General features: G+C 41.7%; 1 protein-coding gene across 2 annotated transcripts in view; it reads left to right on the forward strand.

The window, feature by feature from the left end:
* The window catches only part of adcy7 (adenylate cyclase 7), a 186401-nt gene that overhangs the window by 21540 nt on the left and 143883 nt on the right, over positions 1-20978 (forward strand). Inside the window, exon 2 of one of the 2 annotated variants that reach the window (XM_043706949.1) lies at positions 12113-12223. The exons of the other annotated variant lie outside the window; for it this stretch is intronic. The gene's annotated coding sequence lies outside the window, so the exon portion shown is untranslated. The remainder of the gene's footprint in view (positions 1-12112; positions 12224-20978) is intronic. 2 annotated transcript variants of the gene reach the window in all.

Here is a 20978-nt window from a genome sequence, read left to right on the forward strand (position 1 = left end):
TTTGTTCATTGTAGGAATTGACAGTTAATATTTTATGACATTCTAGATTGTGTATGACATGGTCAATTTGAAGTTGTCCCTCTAGGTCCAATAGTTCAAGTAAGAAACCTAAATTGCAGTAGAAATTGGGAAGCAAGTTAGTTTCATGTCTAAGACAATTTCAACAAATAAAGAACTGAAAAGGAGCTCAGTTGATAAACAGGACAATGAATAATTCAGATTAGGAATAGGAGAGAGAAATGAACAAAAGTTTAAGAATACAGTGAAAACCTTTTATTCCATATCAATTTCTCTTTCATCACAGTCTAAATGATTGTCCCAGATTTTGCTGTAGTAATGATCTCAAAATAAACAGCATTCAACATAATTTTTACTCTGAACTGATTAGCTTCTGCAGTTAAACACAAAATCCAGAAGTTTCTGTATCCCCAATGGGAACAGTGGCCTACCACTGGGATGACACCAAGTCTGACAGAACAAAGGGCCAATAGCGAAGAATGCAGGTGAGTACTGGGGTGTCTTGGTAGGGCTGGGAGAAAAGGCCCCAGTTGAGGTTGTGAGTAAGGGCTGGGAGCCAGGTTGCAAAAGTTGATGGTGGGGGAAGAGACACAGAAGAAGATCTGGGTTGGGGACCATGATTGGGACAGTCACTGATTTAAGGAAGGAATGCTCCCACTTCCCCACCCGTGACTTCCTGCCTGAGGATCAAAAGGCTAAACTATTGGGCTACATCTTTCTCCACGACCATTCCTGATCTTCCACCAGCCTAAAAATTGCAACTGTCAGGAAGTGGTCCTTCATGATCATCTAGCGCCTCACTAATTGGGGTGAGAATGGGCAGGCTGCCCTGGAAAATGCCTGCCTCACAACATGACTGGCAGGCCATTGGATGAGAAATGGTGTCTGGAAGACCTGCTGAATGTTATGTATCCCCCACACCAGCAATCCCCCTGGAGAGAGGCAACTGTAAAATTCTGCCCCATGTCACAAATATTTATTTTGTTTTCTGTTTAATACTTAAAATTTAAGACTTGAAAAGTGAAGGGATTTTTTTTAGTACTTCGTGGTTTTGCTGTCTGTAAGAATACTTCACTGTAATTGGCTGCTTGCTCTGCTTGATGTTTCTTTCCACGGTTGCGGGACCCCTGGGGAACCTTATGACTTGTTATGCATGTTCAATCTGACATCTGGAAGAAGAAAATCCATGTCATACGTTACCTGATCTATATCAATAATTTTTTTTCTGGTCAGGGAGAGCACTGACCACAAAATCGATGCCAGTGGGTCTTGCTAAGACCTTAATCCATGGCATGGATTTTCTAGTGAGTTAGGATGGCTCAGGAGTCCTGGCAAAACGGTTGCCGCAACCTGACACCCGTCTCCCCTTTCCAGTTTACCACCAGTATTGTTGGCACGGAGCAAAACATGGGTAGCCTGCTAACACATTTCCTCCCCTTGCCAGCTCCATTGCAGGCGAGGGTGGTTTTAAACTCCCTTAAGTTTCAGAGATACATTAATAAGTAGATGTGGTTCACACTCTCTGCGAACGTGTGAACCATGAGGGAAACATGAGTCTCAAGTGGGGAAGCAATGATGAACGGTTACCCACTCCTGAAATTCTTTCAGTAACAGTTTTCGAAATGCAAACACGTTTTTTCAGTTTCAGTAGTTAGGTGCTGTACTGTAAGCTTTTACTGCAATGTTTGGTACCTCTCATGTAATAGTCTGAAGTGATTTGAATGCCTTTTAAGATGAAAAAAAAATCTTCATTTTTCAGAAGGGGGAAAAAAACAACCCTGCCAGCTCTTAGAATGCTTTGATTGATAACTAGCTGGTGAGACATTTTTAATAAAAATGCTTAAGCATTTGCTTTTGCATTTTTAGAAAGTTCCATTGTTAGTTAACTGGCGTTCCTCTGCCTCTGGGTAATATATATATATATATATATATATATGTTTGACTGAGGATTGGAAGGTCCAGTGGGCTGTATTGATATTTTAATTGACATGTTTTAAGTGGTTGCTAAAGGATGAGATGTCTTTAATTTGATTCGTGAAGTAGACGTGACGTTGAACAATTGGAGGTGATCTGATATTACTGGAATTGCTTTTTTTTCCAGGATTTTTTTCTGGTGTGTTTGGAGCAGAAAAGGGCATCAGTCGGGATGCGTCAAAGGTTTTGACAAACTGACATTAATAAGTAAACAGAGGTCCCAGTAAATGGATTGTCCACCTAGGATGCTGGCCTAGTCATTCCCCCATATGGGCCAGACTCCATACCACCCTGAAATGGAAATACGGCAAGTGGGCAGCTCTCTTAAAGGAAATATCTGATGGATCACAAAATTTCTCAACTCAACTATCCTGCCTCCAAAGTGAAAATCTGGCTGCCACTTGCCTCCTGTATGATATGAAATATTCATGTGTAGTCTTTGATAGTGAGTGTCATAAAGCCTCACAATCAGTTTTGATTTTATTGCCACCAAACAGGCAGTGGAGATTACTTAATTTTTGTTTTCTTTCCCCACCATCAATCAGAACTCAGTTGTGGCATCAGAGCTGAAGTCAGCCAATTTACCATAAACTAGAGCTCGTATTCCATACCGGGAAATTACTTATTGAAAAATATTTAGTGGTACTGATATTGCATAACACAAAGGAATTAAAAAAAAAATCCTTGCATATTAAAAGCTAAAGTCACTGTAGTTTTTCCAGACCATAGTGCTGCTCTCTCATGAGTGTGTGTGTGTGTGTGTGTGTGAGAGAGAGTGAGTGAGAGGGGAAAAGACGGACGAGTGGTGGTGGTTTAAGGAGGATCGGTGCCGGGTCCATAGTTCGTAATTTATATAAATAACTTGGATGAGACGACAGGAGGCATGGATGCAAAGTTTGCAGCCTACGCCAAAGATGATGATACATTGGACAGTGAAGGTTATCTCAGATTACAAAGAGATATTGATTGACTGGGCCAATGATCAAGGAATGGCAGATGGAGTTTAATGCAGATAAATGCGAGGTATTACATTCAGATAAGAGAAATCAGAACAGGACTGGGAGAGTTAATGGTAGGGCCCTGGGGAATGTTGTCGAACAGAGACCTCGAAGGATGCAGGTGCATATTTCCTTGCAAGTGGTGTCATAGGTAGACAAGGTGGTTAAGAAGATGTTAGCATGCTTTCTTCATCAGTCAGAGCATTGAGTACAGGAGTTGGGATGTCATGTTATAACTGTACAAGACATTGGTGAGACCACATTTGGGGTACTGCTCAGAATTCTGGTCACCCTGCCACAGGAAAGATATTATTAAACTGGAAAGGATCCAAAAAAGATTTGGAAGGATGTTACTAATACTGGAAGTTTTGAGTTATAAGGAGAGGCTGGACAAGCTGGGACTTTCTTTTCCCCTGGAGTATAGGAGGCTGAGGCGTGACCTGACAGAGGTTTATAAAATCATGAGGGGCATGGATAGGGTGAATAGCCAAGGTCTTTTCCCTAAGGTAGGGGAGTCCAAAAACTGGGGAGCATAAGTTTAAAATGAGAGGGGAAAGATTTAAAAGGGGCCTGAGGAGCAGCTTTTTCACGCAGAGGGTGGTGCATATTTGGAATGAGCTGCCAAAGGAAGTGATGGATGCAGGTACAGTTACAACATTTAAAAGACATTTGGACAGGTACATGAGTAGGAAAGGTTTGGAGGCATATGGGCCATGTGCAGGCAAATAGAACTAGTTCAGGAAACCTGGGTCAGCATGGACAAGTTGGGCTGTAGGGCCTGTTTCTGTGCAGGATAACTCTGACTCTATAATGTGAGTGTTACCATGCCTTAGGCAAGGGGACAGATTGAAAATGACAATCCTTCAAGGTAACCTCAGTCAGGGCAGGAATTGATTCCGTTCTGTTGGTGTCACTCTATATCACCATCCAGCCAACTGAACTAACCAACCCCCAGTGTATATGATAATGTTAGTAAAATGGATATTGGTTGATCCGTGATATAACTGTGCATTCAATGATAGTGTTGTACCTGATGTATTTAAATACAAAACATGTTCAGTTCTTTGGGCCTGCATGTGGCCCATATCCCTCCAAACCTTTCCTAATCATAGGGAATCAGTGTCTTTGTTATTGCCTTATTATTACACACTGACTAATTACACTGATATGAGTTTGAGCAGAATTATTCCGTCCGCTTGCCTTGAAACTAAGTAGGTCCTGTTACACATATGGGAAAAAGTGAGGACTGCAGATGCTGGAAACCAGAGTTGAAAAGTGTGGTGCTGGAAAAGCGCAGCCCCACCGAACTCATCTCTGCATACCTCGACACTGTCCTGTCCCCCTTAGTCCAAGAACTCCCCACCTACGTTCGGGACACCACCCACACCCTCCACCACCTCCATGATTTTTGCTTCCCCGGCTCCCAACGCCTTACCTTCACGATGGACATCCAGCCCTGTACACTTCCATCTGCCATCATGAAGGCCTCCAAACCCTCCGCTTCTTCCTCTCCCGCCGACCCAACCAGTACCCTTCCACTGGCACCCTCCTTCGACTGACTGAACTGGTCCTCACTCTTAACAACTTCTCCTTCCAATCCTCCCACTTCCTCCAAACCAAAGGAGTAGCCATGGGCACCCACATGGGCCCCAGCTATGCCTGCCTTTTCGTCGGATATGTGGAACCGTCCATCTTCCGCAGTTACACTGGCATCATCCCCCAACTTTTCCTCCGCTACATTGATGATTGTATTGGCGCTACCTCGTGCTCCCACGAGGAGGTTGAACAGTTCATCCACTTTACTAACACTTTCCACCCCGTCCTCCAATTTACCTGGACCTTCTCAGACTCCTCCCTCCCCTTCCTAGACCTCTCCATTTCTATCTCGGGCAACCGACTCAACACAGACATTTACTACAAACGGACCGACTCCCACAGCTACCTAGACTACACCTCCTCCCACCCTGCCCCCTGTAAAAACGCCATCCCATATTCCCAATTCCTTCGCCTCTGCCGCATCTGCTCCCAGGAGGACCAATTCCACTACCGAATAACCCAAATGGCCTCCTCCTTCAAAAACCGCAATTTCCCCTCCGACATGGTCGACGATGCTCTCCACCGCATCTCCTCCACTTCCTGCACCTCCGCCCTTGAACCCCGCCCCTCCAATCGCCACCAGGACATAACCCCACTGGTCCTCACCTTCCACCTTACGAACCTCCGGATACATCGTATCATCCTCCGTCATTTCCGCCACCTCCAAACAGACCCCACCACCAGGGATATATTTCCCTCCCCACCCCTATCAGCGTTCCGGAGAGACAACTCCCTCCGCGACTCCCTCGTCAGGTCCACACACCCCACCAACCCAACATCCCGGCACCTTCCCTGGCAACCGCAAGAAGTGCAAAACTTGTGCCCACATCTCCCCCCTCACCTCCCTTCAAGGCCCCAATGGATCCTTCCATATCACCTGCAAATTCACCTGCACCTCCACACACATCATTTACTGTATCCACTGCAACCGATGTGGTCTCCTTACATTGGGGAGACAGGCCGCCTACTTGTGGAACATTTCAGGGAACACCTCTGGGACACCCGGACCAACCAACCCAACTACCCCGTGGCTGAACATTTTAACTCCCCCTCCCACTCCGCCAAGGACATGCATGTCCTTGGCCTCCTCCATCGCCAGACCCTGCCACCTATCATATTCCCAACGCCTCTCCCCAAAATTCCCCCCACCCCTACCTTTTATGTCAGCCCACTTGGCACACCAGCCTCATTCCTGAAGAAGTGCTTATGCCTGAAACGTCGATTCTCCTGCTCCTCTGATGCTGCCTGGCCTGCTGCGCTTTTCCAGCACCACACTTTTCAACCCTGTTTCACATATGACCACTTCCCAAAAAAGATCAAGCTGTTGTTTATATATAGAACCAAAATGAATATTCCAAGGACTGACCAATGCTTCACTCCTGGATAGTGAGCATGCAAAACAATGGAAAAAAACCCAACTGATCCAATAGGCCAGTTTTGTGGTACAAGTTTTGCACAATATGCAGTCGATTTTTGGCTGTTGAGATGGATTGCTCAAGTCAGGAAATTTCCTGACATGTTGAACCAGCCCCTGTTTGAAAACAAAACACCATGTTGATTTCACCCCAGGGGATATGGGTGCTTGTTGATCCAGAAGCAAAGTTCAACTGGTCACAGAGGTGGGACAATACCAGGTGTGCTGGTTAGAAGGCCCATCTGAATTGTCTGGAATGTTATTCTACTTGTTTAAAAGTTGTTTGGCCCACTTCCAACATGCCTCAAACCCCATCATCCTGCTGGCCTGGCTTACCCTTTGACCAGCACCCTTCATATCCCTCAATGCTACCTCTGTAAACACTTGCTCACTAATCACAATAGACACATTTCTGGAAACATATGGAGGTAAGAAAAGAAACATGCAACAGTCCACTATAGTTCTCACTTCTAAACTGTTAATAGTGAAAAACTCCCAATCATAAAATCCATTCAAAGCTTTTAAATCTCAAATGGTTATCTCTTATAAAATTAAACAAATTGCTATTTAGTGGCCATCATCTTTTAATAGCCACTTTAACTTATCAATCAAACAATGAACTCAGAAATCCTAGCTGACATAATTGGAGCTTTCAGTTGAGGCCATTAAGCATTCATAATGTCATTGGACAGCCCTTGGCAAAATGTCTATTGGCAAGAGTTCAATTGAAATTGCTTTTTTTTCCCTAAACTATGCATGCTAATCAAGACTATCCAGTAGAAGGTTTTCTAAACCCTCACTGACAGCTGCAGCCTTTTCTTTGTTAAACATTTAAGGGCTTGTCTTTGAAGAACTTCAGATCTTGGTTCGTTCCACATCTTATTGGTCATTTAATAGTGTTTGTGTTTACTCTCATCAATTTGTGACTCAATTTGAGGGCTAAGACCCTTGGACCAGCCAAAATGGAATCTGTTGGAACTCAGGGCTACGGTGAAGTCTAAGATGACTGTTGCCACTTCCCTTTGCAAAATGCATCCTTATCAAGAAGAGAAGCAAAATTTGCTGATGTTAGATTTAATTTACATTCATGAGATTGAGTGAACTTCATCCCTTGACATTGGATCTGTTTCGCTTCTTTCTTTGCCATTCAGATCGTTTTCTAATTATCATAGAATCTGTATGTTTCTGGAAAGACCAGCATTTTGTTACTTATTCGCATTGCTCTTGTGACAGTGATGACAAACTGCCTTTCGCAGCCACTGCAGTGTATGTGATGAAGGTTCTCCCTAATTGGACTGAATAATCATGCTGATTGCAGTTCAATGTCTTATTACATTTAGACAAATTGAGACCTTGTAGACCCTTCAGAACTAGGTCCAGTATGGTATAGGAGCTTGCCATCTATAATGAAGGATGACCATTCAGCTCCCTCAATAGCACCCCCCATACTTCCTTGATTTCTCAGCGCTGTTAGTGATATACCAGGAGTTTGACCCAGCGACCATGAAGGGATAAGTGATATATTTCCCTGTCAATATGGTGTGTAAGTTGGTGGGTAACGTTAAGGTGAGGAGTTCCTGTGTGCCTGTTGCTCTTAGTTTTTTAGGTGGCAGAGCTAACACATTTGGGAATTGTTGTCAAAAATGCTTTAGAGTGGTGCATGTCATAGTGCACACTGCAAACAGGTTGTGCCAGTGATGAAGGGGGTGAATGTTTAAAGTTGGAGTGTTTCAATCAATCAAGTGGGTTGCTTTACCTTGAATGGTGTCAAACTTCTGAGTAGTTTAATCAGTATGAAGAGGGTTAAGCTGTTAACTAGGGTTAATTGACTAAATAAAAAGGACATTCACAACTTCAACGGGGTCTTGTGGCACAGTGTTAGTGTTCCTATCTCTGGGTCTGATGTTCTGGATTCAACTCCCACCTGTCCTGGAGGTGTGTCACAGTATGTCCAAATGGGTTGATGAAAAATACTTTAAGGGGCAGTAGGTTGTACTGATGATGTGGCTGTTTACTTAATAAGCTTGACCACACAGGAAAAAGGCACCTTGATGTCGAATTCACCAACAGACTGAGACCTGACTTAACATTGGCAGCAGAGGATGGCAGTCTAACAATGAAGCTTACTAATAGACAATAGTTGCAGGAGTAGGCCATTCTGCCCTTCGAGCCTGCACCACCATTCATTATGATCATGGCTGATCATCCTTAATCAGTATCCTGTTCCTGCTTTATCTCCATAACCCTTGATTCCACTATCCTTGAGAGCTCTATCCAACTCTTCCTTAAGATAATCCAGAGACTGGGCCTCCACTGCCCTCTGGGGCAGAGCATTCCACACACCCACCACTCTCTGGGTGAAGAAGTTTCTCCTCATCTCTGTCCTAAATGGCCTACCCCTTATTTTTAAGTTGTATCCTCTGGTTTGGCACTCACCCATCAGCGGAAACATGTTTCCTGCCTCCCAAGTGTCTAATCCTTTAATAATCTTATACGTCTCAGTCAGATCCCCTCTCAGTCTTCTAAACTCAAGGGTATACAAGCCCAGTCGCTCCAGTCTTTCAGCGTAAGGTAGTCCCGCCATTCCAGGAATTGACCTCGTGAACCTATGCTGCACTCCCTCAATAGCCAAAATCTTTTTCCTCAAATTTGGAGACCAGAACTGCACAATATTCCAGGTGCGGTCTCACCAGGGCCCTGTACAGCTGCAGAAGAACCTTTTTGCTTCTATACTCAATCCCCTTTGTTATGAAGGCCAGCATGCTATTAGCTTTCTTCACTACCTGCTGTACCTGCATGCATACCGTCATTGACTGGTGTACAAGAACACCCAGATCTCTTTGTACTGCCCCTTTATCTAACTTGACTCCATTTAGGTAGTAATCTGCTGTCCTGTTCTTGCCACCAAAGTAGATAACCGTACATTTATCCACATTAAACTGCATCTGCCATGCATCTGCCCACTCACCAAACTTGTCTAGGTCACCCTGTAATCTCCTAATATCCTCCTCACATTTCACCCTGTCACCCAGCTTTGTATCACCAGAAAATTTGCTAATGTTACTATTAATACCATCTTCTATATCATTAATATATATTGTAAAATTAAGAGTTCCTTTTCAGATGAAAAATTACAAATTTGAGTTGCTTTTTAGAGGAATTGTGATGCGAAGTGTAAAGTAAGATATAAATTCCATGGTTCAGATGGGAAAATGAGTTCAGCTATGGAATGGGATTACCTTCTTATCAGATTTCTTCTTATAAAAAGCGACAGTTACCAACCACGTGTAATATATTATCAGAGCTGGATACTTGGAAGGTTTGGATAATCTATGTTTAACATCTATGGGAAAAATGTATAAAATGTCAATCTCAATACTAACTGGGCTTTATTAGCATTAGGAATTTAGAAGCAAAAAAGACAAATTATTTTAAAAACTCAAACAGCAGTTTGCCTATTCAACTTCTCACAGGTTCGAAGTCCTATAAAAAGAGGTGAAGGGGATAATGAGTACGCAGAAGACATAAGATAAATGGCATAGCTGTAAAAGAAAAAGAATGAGGTAGTTATTTGATAGTGATTGGTCAAGCATTGCCCTCAGAAACGAATTCGAGAATGGCTGTCATCTAGTTGGTTGAGTTGAAATGCACATGTCCTTTCGGCCTGCAAAGAACAGGGTCATGTATATTAGTACATGTGGCTTCCAAGCATACTTCTTCACAAGCCTGATTGACAATCCTATTTAGTTGTCCTCATGATTCTTCACACAATCAGGAGTATTCAGTAGACAGTGTCCAATTGAGGGCTCCCAACTGTTTTGCATTTTTCAACTACTCAACATGCTAGTTGAGTTCAGAGAATAACTTGCCTGTCGTGAACATCTGAAGATGCATGCTGTTTGATTGAATCTATTAGTCTTTGCGACAAATGCCTTACACGTCAGTCCGGTGCTGATAGGTACAATGTTGTTTTGGCTTTACAGCAGCCTCCTGTCAGTGGCGAACATCATTCTCATGTTGCTGTTGCATAATGGCAGCATGAAACAGTTCACTTTACCTGTTGCTTTTAGCTTTTGGAGTAGTTTACCATTCCAGGGTAACCAGAGGTTGACTGAACCCACCGCTGTCCCTTTTGGTTTTGAAAAGTGCCCAGTCTGCCTGGTGCATCATGGAAAGGCACTGTGCACCTGAGTCTCTCAGTTTGGAATATTCCTTTCCTGCTTCTGTCTTAATGTTGTTCAAATCTTGTTAAATGCAGGAATGGAGTGTTTCGTGCTCTGCAAATGCCACTATAAACTGCATTAATCAGCAATATTCCATTTTTGGCCTTCTGGTGGAGGGAGGATCATTGAGGAGGTGAACCTGGTTGCTCTGACACCGCCCTGACATCAGAAGTGACGAGTGGTCTATGACTTGCATGTATGACTTGTTTGACATGCTAAATGGGACAGATTTGTGCCAGATCCTCATTCTTGTACTCCGTGCCCCAAATAATAAGGACAAACATGCCATATGCCTTCTTTACCACTCTATCTACACAAGTTCTTGTTGTTTGGGGCATGAATACAAGAGTAAGGAAGTGATGTTGCAGCTTTATAAAACTTTGGTTTGGTCACACTTAGAGTACCGTGGTCAGTTCTGGTTGCCACATTATAGGAAGGATGTGGAGGCTTTGGAGAAGGTGCAGAAGTGGTTTACCACAATGCAGCCTGGATAGAGGGTATGAGCTATAAGGAGAGGCTGGACAAACTAGGGTTGTTTTCTCTTGAGTGGCAGAGGCTAAAGGGAGACTTATAGAAGTTTATAAAATTTGAGGGGAGTAGATAGAGTTGACAGTCAGGATCTTTTTCCCAGAGTTGAAATGCCTAATATTAGGGGGCATGCATTTAAGGTAAAAGGGGGGAAAAGTTCAAAGGAGCTATGAGGGGTAAGTCTTTTTACACAGTGTTAGGTGCCTGGAGTGCGCTGCCAGGGGTGGTAGTGGAAGCAGATACGATCGGGACAGTTAAGGGACTTTCGGATCAGCATGTGAATAAGCAAGGAATGGAGGAATGTGGACCATGGGCAAGCAGGAGGGATTAGATTAATTTGGCAACATGTTCAGCATAACATACTGGACTGAAGGGCCTGTTCCTGTGCTGTACTGTTCTGTATTTTATGTTTTTTTCCCTCAGGTGTATTTCCTTATGTTATTCCTTGCTGATTTCAGCTTTTGGGATGTCATTACTGAGAATTGTTTTGATACAAGGCAACTATTTGGACGAACACACAATCTTTTACTGATTTACTATGAGCTCGGTTTAGTAGTTCAAGCTGATAAGTGCTCAGCTCATCTATAAGTTGGTCTTCTATTTCACTTGTTGTGCTTCTTACCGCCAATAATTTATGATATTTCCAAAATCTTGTACGATTGGTATACTCTACATATAGTGTTTGGATGAACATACTCCTGTAGCATTTTTGTCATTTTCTTTAAGTGCAGCATCTCTGTTCTGAAGTTATTAGTTCTGTCTTGGAAATCCAATTTATAAAAAGCTTCCCAATCATTTCCAGCCAACAGAATTGATGTTAACTAATGCCAAATGTTTTTGAGAAACCTAATACACACTCATAAAGATCTTTCTCTAAACATCCCTAAAATGACTGTATTTAGTGCAACAGATGTCTTTGCAAATCCATTATGCATTCATAGCGTGTCTCTCAATGAAGGCAAGCATAGATACCATGTGGAAACGTAATCGTTGGTCAGCTGAAGAAGAAAAAAATATTTGAGGAACAGAATCTCAAAGCTGAGATAATGGTCACAGTTGATGAAATATAGAGCACAGTACAGCACAGGAACAGGCTCTTTGGCCCATGATGTTGTGCTGAACGTGACACCAAGTTAATCTAATCCCTTCTGCTTTCTCAGGGTCCATCTCGTTCCATCCCTTGCTTATTCATGTGCCTATCTAAAAGCCCCTTAAATGCCTCTATAGTATCTACCTCCACCACCATCCATGGCAGCACATTCCAGAACCTATCACTCTCTGTGTACAAATCTTGCCCCTCACATCTCCTTTGAGCTTTCTCCCCCCTCATCTTTATCCCTGTGCTCTTGTACACTTCACAGACTTGGATGCCTTTCAAGAAGCAACCTTTCAAGAAGAGTTCCCGCCTCAGGCGACTGACTGTCTGTGTGGAGTTTGCACATTCTCCCCGTGTCTACGTGGGTTTCCTCCAGGTACGATTGGTATACTCTACATATAGTGTTTGGATGAACATACTCCTGTAGCGTTTTTGTCATTTTCTTTAAGTGCAGCATCTCTGTTCTGAAGTTATTAGTTCTGTCATGGTTTCCTTCCACAGTCCAAAAATGTGCAGGTTAGGTGAATTGGCCAAGCTAAATTGCCTGTAGTGTTAGGTAAAGGGGTTAATGTAGGTGAGTGGGTTGCGCTTCGGCAGGTCGGTGTGGACTTGTTAGGCCGAAGGGCCTGTTTCCACACTGTAACTAATCTAATCTAATCTAAAAGCACCAGAGAAGTACCATCAGAGGTGCCTATGTAAGATTAAAAAGTGGTTCAACGGCAATGTTCTCTCCCAACCAACATACCCAGAATTGAGATGCTAATTGCTCAAAGCCAGTTCTGATGGGTAGTGCATGTTATTCGTCTGTATGAAGCCAGACTCCCAAGCAACTGCTCTACCCAAACTCTTTGTGGCAGGAGTCACCCAGGAGGACGGCAGAAATGCTTCCAGAATGTCTAAGGTCCTCGCTGAATCATGGAAATTTCTGATTTGTGACTGACTAAAATGGAGAGAATATGTTGGGTACATGCAGAGGCCAAGTTAAGACATCACAGAGAACACAATTTCCTGAAAACCCAACTTCCTGGTCCTTCTTCCAAGCACTGCCTGCCCACATACTGGCAGTGTGTGCAGATTGAGCATTGGACTCGCGTCCCATCTCCAAGCCCAACAAACTCGAGTGGAAACAAGTCCTCCTCAATCCCAATGGATTACCTAAGAAGAATGTCATCTGCTATTGTTCACAGAATAACTAATACTGATTCCAGTAGTACATGACTATAACTCAAATTCTGAACAATTCTTGTTGAAACTTATCATTTATATATTGTCACTGTTACAATTTGAATGTTTCCTGTGGGCATCTCAGAATCAGTACATAAGGCATGTGAAACTTATAGAGTCATAGAGACATAGAGATGTACAGCATGGAAACAGACCCTTCGATCCAACCCATCCATGCTGACCAATAAATGAAGTAACATTTTATGATTCTGAAGGTAGCCATTATTTCCATTGTTTCTTAACAGAAAGCTCTAGGCTAGGAAATTCCAGAGTACAATTGATCTAAAGTGTATAGCTTTTAGTCTCATCGGGCTCGGAATTGGGGAATTTCTGGGAATTAGTACTGCACCTTAAGTATCTGAATGGAAACTGTGAAACTCACTGACATCACAGTCTATTTTTTTCATGAACTGTATGGTCATCAAAGAAATGGTATATTAATTCATGCCGTATAAAATTTAGATTGGGTGGTGTTCTTTCTAAAGCCGTGATTAAGTGGAATATAGGTAGGTTTCCAGTGCTGCGGTTACTGTTGTGATATTATTCAGTAGAGGCTGAAATGGTCATTCACTGCACTTGTTTTTGGATGTGTAGTCATTAACAGGTAAAGGTTCATTTTTGATATGCTATGTACAAGCAACTTTCACATGCTGTTGTTTGTATTGCTTTTATTTCTGTTTTATAAAACTTTGCCGGATATGTTTAATAAATTGGAGTTATGTTTACTTGAATTGAACAATTACACAATTACATTTTTTAAATAAAAATCTGTTTAAGGTATTTAGAGTTGCCAATGTCTCCATTTTTAATTATCTGTAGTACATCATGCAGACCTGTGATATAGTACATTTTAAGATTCATCCGTATTGGTTAAGTGCAGTTAATTCTGAATGAGACGTAGTGTTTAGTTTAGGTGCATGAGTTCCAAATAAGTTTTTCTTGAAGTTTTAATAACCATGAGCCACAAAGTTTTGCTAACATAATGTTCATTAAATGCTTAGTTGTTGTGTACCTCTGACTTGCACAAGGGTTCCATCGATGTGACTCCAATTCATGTTATGCTATATTGTGTCTCAGCAATAGTGCTGTTTCCTTTTCAGTCGGAAAGTTATAGGTTCAAGTCCACTTGAACCCATAATCTATATTAATGCTGAGGTTCTGTACTATTGGAGGTGCAATATTTCATGTGAAATGTTAAATCAAACCACTGGCTTCTTATTTGGAAAGAAGTGTTTTGGAATGGTACTATTTTAAAGGGGAGCAAAGGAGCTCTTTAAAATGTCTTAGACATTTATCTCTCAAACAACTTTTTTTTTAATTTCAAAAATGTACTTTTATTCATAAGAATCTCTTTGTATATATACATTGTCATAGATGCAGTTTGGGTCTATATAGTTGCATAGCAAATAAACAAAACAAAACATTAGAGTTTGATTCTATCCAACTCTCACTGATATGTGCAGTACCAATATTTACATACATTCAAGACACTAGGAGGGTGCGGTAACTGAATGGATCCCCAATTACCTTCAGCAGAAAGACCTCAGATGGTGATCTTTCCCCACTGCTCCTCAGTGGTGGCTGCCCCAAGCTTCAGTGCATCCTTCAGCACGTTGTCCTGGACCTTGGAATGTGCCAGTCTGCAACACTCAGTCAGGGTCAATTCCTTGTTCTGGAAGACCAACAAGTCTCAGGCAGACCAAAGATACAAAGATAGATATCTTATTGAACAGTAAAGGAATTAAGGGTTATGGTTAGAGGGCGGGTAAGTGGAGCTGAGGCCCCAAAAATTCAGCCATGATCTCATTGAATGGCAGAGCAGCCTAAAAGGGCCAGATGGCCTACTCCCACTTCTAGTTCTTAAGGTTTTATCAATGCAAGCCAGTGGTATAAACTGAAAGCAGAATTGTATCTGGCTTAGAGTTAGCTTGGTTTACTGATGACGCACTTGTTTTCTTAAGTTTGAAATCCTACCCTAGGATTTCTGAACATCATTAGGCTGACACTGAGGCTGGGCAGGTACTACATTGTCAGAGGTAACTGGTTTTTGTTCAGATGGACTGTTTTACTGTTCTTTTATGGGAAACATGCAGTCAATACCACCAACATTAATTAACTGGTCTGCTGGACCTTGCTGAATGCAAATTATCTGATCATATTTGGCTGTGAAACAAATGTTTGCCTTACAAAAATATCTCTGTGCATGTGAAGTGCTTTGGGACATGGACAATGTAAAAGTTTAACAAATTCGCATTGCCTTTTCTTATAGCTGATGTGGCATGATAGCACTAGCCATATGTCTAGACTTAACAATGTATTTGGGTTACCTTTTGTAATTTTGGGTGACCAAGACGGCAGTTGCAGTTCAATCTCAACCATTTGTGCAGGGAGACTTGTAAACAACCCTCACTTAGAGATAACACTGTTCAGATGGATTCAAGTTTCATCTCATAAGACCATGCCAAGTGAACAGAAGTGGACCATTCATTCCATCGATTCTATTCTGCCATTCAGTGAGTTCTCAATTCCACTTGCCTGCCTTTTCCCCGTTCCAGTTGATTTCCTTTATTAAAAATCTGTTTATCTCAGCCTTGAATATACACAATGACCCAGCCTCTACAATTCTCTGTGGTAAACAATTCCAAGAGACTCAGTCGTCTGAGAGAAGAATCCCTCCTCCTGTCTGTCTTAAATGGGCAACCTCTTATTCCTAACGTTCTTGTCACCTCATGTAAGTCATGGAAATTGTGCTCCAAACTGAGCAGCAATTTAAAAAAAAAATTTAAGAATCAGAGCAATTATTCATCCACAGAATAGCAGAAGTATCACAAAGCCATTACTAAAGATAATGGTGACAAAATCTTCAACTGAACGAAAATTACACACTCTAGCAGTGTTGAAAATGAATGTTGAAATTGCATTTCCCAAAAGGAGTTCTAAAGGCCATCTTTTTATGTATGTACATTTGCTGTGTTTCTGTAGTCTGGATTTTCCCACCAATATATTTTACACTGCTTCTGCTCTTAACTGGGTTACAATGTCAGTTGTATGCAGCTATATTAAACTGTGAAATATTAAATGTATTTAAATGATGTTATCCATTTATTTTACTTTAATTATTGCTTCCAAACCATTTGAATCCAGGCATCCATAACTTAACTGTCCATTTTTCAATTGCAGTGAAAAATGTAAGCTTGCACAATTCAGTGTGCGGTGATAAAACTGGTTAATGATTTCATACTATTAAACTGAAAGTATCTCTGTCAAAGTATTTGAGAAAGTCAAAGTATTTGAGAAAGTCAAATTTAGCTAAATTATAAGCTGATATTTTAAACCTTACACACTGAGCACTATCAGGTTGCACCACCCTTTATTACAAGTGATGGACTTAAGCTCATATGTTAGCACCATTATATTTGTTTTAACTATACAATTTGTCGACTTGTGATAACCCTCAGGGGGTTCATGGTGAGGGAATCAACGATGGTAGTACCATTGCATGTCAAGGAGAGCTGGTAAGATTTGCTCTTGTTGGAGTTGGTCATTGGCTAGCATTTCTGTCGCACAAAGATCAACACAAGCTAGGTTATTATCCAGGTCATGCTGCTTTTGGACACTGTCTGTTTCAATATTTGAGGAGTCATTGATGAAGATAATTGGGCTCAAGTTTTCAGGGCATGGAGAACATATGTAGGCCGAATGAAAAAACGGGTAGCAGATTTCCTTCCATAAAAGACTTCAGTTAACCTGTTGGTTTTTAAAATAACAATTCAATGCTGTAGCTTTACTTCAATTCCTGATTTTTTTTGTCATTAATTGACTGAATTTAAATTCCCACCACACTGGTAGAATTTAACTTGTATTAGCTTCTGGATTGCTGGGGCAATAATATTACCATCACATCACCACGCCATTTAGAGTAATGCCACTGAATGTCAGGGGGAGATGGCATGTGTAATATGATTCTGTTCGCCGAGCTGGAAATTTTTGTTGCAAACGTTTCGTCCCCTGTCTAGGTGACATCCTCAGTGCTTGGGAGCCTCCTGTGAAGCGCTTCTGTGGTGTTTCCTCCGGCGCTTCACAGGAGGCTCCCAAGCACTGAGGATGTCACCTAGACAGGGGACGAAACATTTGCAACAAAAATTTCCAGCTCGGCGAACAGAACCACAAGAATGAGCACCCGAGCTACAAATCTTCTCCCAAACTTTGAATGTGTAATATGAATATGAATTTTTACTTGCTACTTATCAACCCAAGAGCCTACAGACTAACTATTGGACTAATCACATTAAACTTAGCAAATGAGGAGGCTATCAAGCTAAAGCTTCATAAAATAAAAGTTAACTCAGCTGAAAGCTGCCTGTTTTTTGCTGCATATGGACACAGGCTGCTTCAGTAGCTGAGGAGTTGTGAATGTAGCTGAAGGTTACACAACCATCAGTGAAGATCCCCATTTTTGACCTTCTGGAGAAAGGAAAGTAATTAATGATGCAGTGGAAGATGGTTGAGTCTGGGACATTAGCCAGGAGAGAGATGTCAGTTGGACATTTCCCTGCGGAGATTGGTCAAATGCTGTTTTGATGTTATTCTTGTCTCCGTGGGAACAGTAGCTTTGTGGTAATGTTACTAGATGAGTCTTTCGTTAGCTTGCCCTTGTGATACTAATTCAGATCCCATGAAGATAGCTGGTCGAATTTAAATTGGATTTATGAAAAACATGTGGAATTGAAAGACGGTGAAACTACCTAAATGTTCTCAAAGCTTGTGATTCACGAAAGCCCTTTAGGGGAAGCATTCTGCTGTCATGAAGAGTCATCAGAAATGTTAGCTTGCTCGCTCTCCACTAATACTTCCTGAACTGGTGTGATTTCAATCTGCTGCTCTTGCCTGGTATTGTATGTGGACTTGAAAGGGTTAATACATGATTGAGTGCAATAAGTACTACCTGTTATGGTGATGTCATTGAACTGAGTGGGAGTAAAGTAGGATCTTGTTGAAGACAGACTCTGTGCATTGCTTCACTTGTGGAAAGTGGCACTGACATTTGAATATTTTGTTTCACTTTATTTTCTCCCAGGACATCAAGCTATGAAGTAATCAACCTTGCCTCCTTAAGATGTTACAGCCTTTAGATTAGATTGGATTTAAATTGAAACAAGACTATAGCTCAATTCTGGCATCCTGCATGAGGTTCAAATACTGGCAGTCTTTTTAAAAAAAAATGCACCCAAAAATCGGCCATAACCAGTTTCATTTCCTGTAATACTTGACTTAAGAGATCTAACTTTGTTGAGTAATAACGTTGCAAAATAAGTTGACAAAATCAGAAGAAAACGCCAATCTAATTTTAGGCACAAAAATTCATTACGTCTAACAAATTTCTCAACATCTTGTTTCGCAATGGATTAAAACATACAGTTTATATTTCCCCTCAAATTGGAAACAAAATTTAATTTTGCATTCCTCTCCATTCTTCAGTTGCGTACTCTCAATACTGATTTAACACAGAAATTCAATATTATCGTAATTATTATCACAAGGTAAAACTGCTTCCCTCATTACCCATGCCTTTCTTAGTCATAATTATTCTTTTTAAAAAAGAACACTTGGCAATTGAATGAATGTTTGTTTGATTGGATGTGTGGTCAGGTCAGTCACCACCACCTTCTCAAGGGCACTTGGGGATAGGCAATAAATACCCATCCATCAATGCCCACATTCCCATGATAGAATAAATTAAAAACAATGTGTTGTGACAGTAAAATACGTGCACCTTAGAACCATAGAATCCCTCTGGTGTGGAGGTAGGCCATGCTGCCCATTGAGTGCACCCTGGACCACTCCTCCTGCCCACCCCTATAACCCTGTATTTCCCATGGCCACTTCACCAAACCTACACATCTTTGGATTGTGGGAGGAAACCGGAGCATCCGGAGGAAACCCATGCAGACACAGGGGGAATTTGCAAACCCCTCGCAGAACGGTTGCCTGAGGGTGGAATTGAACCCGGGTCCCTGGTGCTGTGGGTGCTGACTGCTGAGCTACCGACTGTGCTGCCCACATATAGGCAGATGTTTCTGAAGTTAAACACAAACAGCATTTAAAATAGTGTTTATAGTGTGGAATTCTCTGCCACACAAGGCCAAACGTTGAATTTTTTTTTCAGCAAGGAGTTAGGTCTAGTTCTTAGGATGAAGGGGATCAAAGGGTATGAGGAGAAAGCTGGATCAGGAAACTGAGTTGTATCATCACTGAAAGGCAGTACAAGCTCGAAGGGCCGAATATCCTCCTCCTACTCCTGTTTTCCATGTTTATTGTTATTAAGCTGGTCTATAAAAATAAAGTGCTCTAACTTTCAGAAACAAAGACAAAGATTTCAGAGTGAGATTGAGATGGGCAGCACGGTGGCTCAGTGGTTTGCACTGCTGCCTCACAGCACAAGGGTCCCAGGTTCAATTCCATTCTCCCCGTGTCCGCATGGGTTTCCTCCGGGTGCTCTGGTTTCCTCCCACAGTCCAAAGATGTGCAGGTCAGGTGAATTGGCCATGCTACATTGCCCGTAGTGTTGGGTGCATTAGTCAGAGGGAAATGGGTCTGGGTGGGTTACTCTTCAAAGTGTCGGTGTGGACTGGTTGGGCCAAAGGGCCTGTTTCCACACTGTAGCGAATCTAATCTGAAACTAATCTTAAAATTTAAAGTCCTATAAAGTTAAAGGGGTGTATAGTTCTTGAAGGTTGGTAATTTTTCTGGATTCAGGCTGAACATGGCAGTCTTTCTGGGTCAGTGTCAGGTAGTTTGAAGATATAGACCGAAGATTCACCTATTTTCTGAAGATTGCAGTTGCAGGGCTGAGTTGATTTTAAAAAATCTGTCTGTGGAAACACAGAGTGAAAAAACAGCAGACAGTGTTCGAAACTTGCCTGTTAAATGAAGAGAGAGGAACAGCCCCACAGCAGGAACTTGTTTCTTCAATGTCACATTTGCTTGGGCTGGTCTGTAGAGAAAATGGTTGTTTAAATATATGGGTTTAGCTGCCATGACACATGGTCTCCTGTCCTCTCAACTGCCTAAATACCCCAAAAAGGGTTGTTTTGTTGCTTCGTGCTGGTGCATGCTTAAATAATTTAGATGATGTCTGAACAAATTCATTTCACAGCCATGGGCCCACTGTCCAAATGCTTATGAAAACTATTTGTTTCCGTCCACTTGTTAATGGTCTGGCTATTTATTTAATGGTTATGGAATGGGCCCCATTCACACGCCTTCAAGGCAGTTTGTCCCTATGAGGTTTTGCAGACAGGTAGATTCCACTTAATGGTTTTGGAATGTAGAAAGTGTAGAGGTGCTGAAGTTCAGCCATCTTTGTCTGTGATTTTGTGTCATTCCTTAAAAATTCCAATTGTTTTCCAGCCAATAAATATGTAAAATCATTTTTCATAAAGCATGGCTTCATAATATACTGTTGCAGGGTTCTTATAATTTGCAGTGGTGAAGACAATGCAAAAACATGTGGAATGAGAAAGTCTTAGTGAATTCTTCTCAAAAGGAAGGAATCCTTATAATTCTTACTTGCAAATAGTACTTCAGGCCATGGATGCTTGAGTAAACTCCAATTTTGAATGATTCCCTTTTGATTTGTGCTAATCCATTGTCAGCTTTTGGAACATGGTATCTTCTTGTCTGGTCCACAGCTGAAATCTGTGAAATTGCTACATTTGTATGGTGTAAGCATAAACTAAAGCAGCCACAAAGGTTTTTTATTCAATTTTGCAGGAGAGTTTTGGATTAAAGGGCATAATCTCCGAATAATAAGGGGTCACACATCCAAGACAATGCCAAGGGGGATCTTTTCTCTTGGGACTGAGTCTGTGGAATTCTTGATCGCAGAGAGCTATTGGAACTGTATA

This window comes from Chiloscyllium plagiosum, chromosome 17 (genome assembly GCF_004010195.1).
Source record: "Chiloscyllium plagiosum isolate BGI_BamShark_2017 chromosome 17, ASM401019v2, whole genome shotgun sequence".
NCBI lineage: Eukaryota > Metazoa > Chordata > Chondrichthyes > Orectolobiformes > Hemiscylliidae > Chiloscyllium > Chiloscyllium plagiosum.